This window comes from Pectinophora gossypiella, chromosome 10, assembly GCF_024362695.1.
Source record: "Pectinophora gossypiella chromosome 10, ilPecGoss1.1, whole genome shotgun sequence".
Taxonomy (NCBI): domain Eukaryota; kingdom Metazoa; phylum Arthropoda; class Insecta; order Lepidoptera; family Gelechiidae; genus Pectinophora; species Pectinophora gossypiella.
The window spans coordinates 13032611-13036627 of NC_065413.1; the positions used below are offsets into that span (position 1 = coordinate 13032611).

At 36.3% G+C, this 4017-nt stretch overlaps 1 long non-coding RNA gene across 1 annotated transcript; it reads left to right on the forward strand.

Moving 5' to 3' along the window:
- The first annotated feature begins 380 nt into the window (after positions 1-380).
- Positions 381-3019, forward strand: LOC126370180 (uncharacterized). Its single transcript, XR_007566831.1, has 2 exons — positions 381-612; positions 2495-3019. It is a non-coding gene; the product is annotated as an uncharacterized LOC126370180 (long non-coding RNA).
- Positions 3020-4017: the final 998 nt, after the last annotated feature.

The following is a 4017-nucleotide window of genomic DNA, read 5'->3' on the forward strand; positions in this document are numbered from 1 at the left end:
CTTTTAATAACTGCTATTTTGTTATTAAATGCCGGTATAATTTTACTGTGAAAAACCAACAGGTGGCTAAAAAGGCGATATTGAAGAAATTTATCTAAAAAATCTTTTTTTTATATATTTCACATTTTTGTTTGCGTTGCGCACTTATTTTAACGAGTGCAAATGTACAATTTTAATTATGCTTTTAAGCCGTTGGTCTCGGTTACTACTTACTGATGTAAGTATGTAGTCGTCACATGAGTCATGTCATGGGCCTATGGCGGCTCACTAACAACCCTGACACCACGGTTTTTGAGGCTGGTAATCCACCTCACAACCCATATGATAACAAGGAAAATCCTCTGACTATCCTTCATCATTGTCTTGGTTATTTCAGCGGAGTATGTAACATCATCGCGCGGGAAGACCTTACTAAAACTGAACGAGTATACTTACCACAATCAGGCGACCCGTGGTGTCACGCGTGAAGGTAAAACCTCATGGAGATGTTCGACACACAAGAGCAAAGGATGCACAGCAAAAGTGTATACGTACAACGACGAAGTTATCGGTATTAATGGGTGGCACAACCACTAATTACAGGGGCTTTGGCTAAGTTGCAAACATACATAGGTATGTGGGTCATTCTTCTTTTTTATCGACAATAAGAAGTCATTTTCTCGTTATATCGGATTTAACATCTTTCATTATAACGGCAATAAATATTTAAAACAACATCATATAGAGATGTGTCTGTAGAGGAGTATTTAGTGTTTCTCTTTATCTTGGTAATATACTGTTCCTTGCAGGCGCATTGCAAAATATATTGTGACAGAGTGGCCCTTTTCATCGGAGACAGCATTTCGATTTACCATTCTGTCACAGAATTTTGTGAAAAACAATCAAGCTACGTTAATCACTAATCAAGGAACCGATTAGTATTTCGCTAGTATTTTAAGTATAATAAGATAACTATATTTTTGGACAATGGAAAGATTAAATAAAATTCTAAAACAGCAGAGACATAGCAGAGCGAAGGACAGATCATTGTCGATAAAAAAGAAGAACGACCCATGTACGATTCTCATATATATATTTTTATATTTATTTTTACGTGACTTATTGTTAGTTTTCGCATGTGGCATTAAGGACAGTCAACAATAACAGCGATAAGTATATGTATAAGATTGACATATCATACATTCGATTGACATGTCAATCCCATACACTATTTTATCACTGCCACTGTCAATTTTCGTCAGTGCTAATGTTATAAGCGAAAAATCTACAATAAGTCACATTTGTTTTGACGTGACTGTCGATTGTAATAAACATAAACTAAAAAATGTAACAAATTAAAATTTATTTATAATTAAAACATTTACAATTTAACGAAGCATGTCTTATTGGTTGTCTATTATTATATTTGTTTAGGTGACCAGCAGCTTGTTAACTATTACATGGAAAAGAAGGTAACAAGCATACATACATACATAAACTCACGCCTATTTCCCTAGCTGCTCGTGGGAACAAAATGGGACCTAAAATTGACGTACCCGGTGGCGGCGACACAGTTCGCAACTTGTCACGCCTATTCCCCAGCAGACGCGAACAGCGGGCTGTAACAAGCATAACTTTAGAATATTACAGGTCATTGTTATATTATAACTTATATATCAAAAGGGTACCTAAATACACATAAACATAAGCAAAAAAACATTGCGGCTATGAGGTTTGAGTATAGTATTAGTTTACACATAAATATATCAGCAGGGTCTGCATGACAACCGCTCTTTTATTTCTGCCCTCGCGGCACGGCAACCACGCCGCGCACGGCGCGAATTATATTTACGGCTTCGACCAATAAACGCAGCGAATCCTATCTACGTAGATGAACGTGGAACGGGTATTGGTCGAAGGCCTCGATAAAAGTCGCGCCCGAAAAAAAATTAGTTACTTCTTTTTCTTCTAACGTGTGGGTTGTGAGGTGGATTACCACCAATATTACTATTGAGCCGCCAAAGGCCCCTGACATGGCTCATGTGACGACTACTAACTTACATCAGTAAGTAGTATCCGGGACCAACGGCTTCCGAAGCACGGATCATCTTTATTTCGGACAATCAGGCGATCAGCCTGAGTGTCCTTTAACCAAACTAGGGATCACAATAGTGATTTTCGTGATGTGTCCTCACCGAGATTTGAACCCGGGACCTCCGGATCGTGAGCCCAACGCACAAACTACTGGACCACGGAGGCCGTTGATTATTTACTAAAATATTGGATGCTTACAATTCAGAATTTTTTAAATGTTAGAACATCATATTTTATGAAGGAAAGTCTTTCCTATGTGTTCTCTATACGTAGGTATTTTAGTGGTGATTTTCAGAGCCATGAAGCGCGAAGCCTGTTAGTCAATAATATAATATTATATATGTCACGAGGTATATAAGACCGTTTATGTTACTTTATGTATTCAATTTGATTATTAATATTAATTCAACTTTTTTTCCAGTGGAATTCGTGACGTCCCAAAGAGGGAAGGCTTTGATAAAGTATCAGGGATACACTTACAGTACAACCTCTACGATCACAGCTCGCAAGATGAGATGGGTTTGTTCCACACACCATCGCCGCAATAAGTGTCCGGTGGTCCTCTTCACTTACGACAATGTAATAATTAATATGAATCACAAGCATAATCATTAGCACCTAAGTACACCCACTCCAGGAGCGTGGTAAAACAGATATGCTCCATAACTCCTCCGATTGATTTAGGGGAGATCAGGGGCCTTAGTCAAGTAGCAAACAAATATGACATTGACAGTGACAGTGACAAAAATGTATGGGATTGACACATGGTGTCAGTGACAGTGATATAAGTGTATGGGAATGACATGTCACCTTATCTCACTCCCATACATTGTAATACTGTCATTGTCAATTGTTATAATTGTTTGCTACTTGGCTAACCACTCTGTATGTATTACTTACTGTGTATTTTCTTCCTGTATTGATTAAATATTTGATGATCTTCTGATATTATTTGTTTTATTAAATATTATAAGTATTCTCATTCTTCCAATTCGAGAACTCTTATCCTTTACCCATATTATGTATCTCTTTCTAGCCGCGTGCCTTCGCAACAATCTGGTAATATGTTAATTATGAATAAAATAATTTAATTAAAGTAAGTTTATTTGTTAAACCTGATGCAAAGGCTGTCCATCGCCATTCAACGTGGCAACGCGGTGAGTGTTATGGGGACCTTTGCGCCGGGTGAGGCGAGGGGGGGCCTGTTTGACTAAGCAGGGATCCCTGCTACAATTTTTAGTTAAGATATTTTCTGTTTTTTGTAATTTTTTTTTTCTTTGTATTTTCCATTTTTATATTTTCTAGAATATCAATATCATTGCCGTCTTAATACAAATATTGATGACGATGACTAAAAAAATATTGGTACTTACTTACTTAGTCTGAACCACGAAAAAAGTATAATGACTTTAATGGAACTGATTGACAAGTGACAATTCTATGTAGAATCTGCGACACTAGCGCAAATTCATGATGTTTTATTTGTTTTTTTAAATTATTTTCAATTCTATACTTTTGCAATGGAAAATATCACTTGATAATCACTTTTTTTTTTTGAATATCACTTTTTTCGGAATAATGAGCTTCAGCTCCCCTCAGTTTTCGTTACGACGCGACGTCACTAACACCTTGGATTTATTCGTGTTATTATTTTTAGTCTTTGTTGTGTAATAAGGCGAATTAGTTTAAATATGTTTAATTTTATTGTTTCAGTTAGATATGTACAATCAAGACGCGGTAAAACACTACTGCAAGTCGACGGTTATAATTTTTGCTACAAATTGAGCAGTGGACTTAAGACGAAATGGACTTGTTCGACACACAATGGAAAGGGATGCAAAGCCTTCATATACACTATTGAAAATGAAATAATACATATGTATAACAATCACAACCATTAATAAAATAATATTTTTAATGTTTACGCCTAGATGCTTGGCAAAA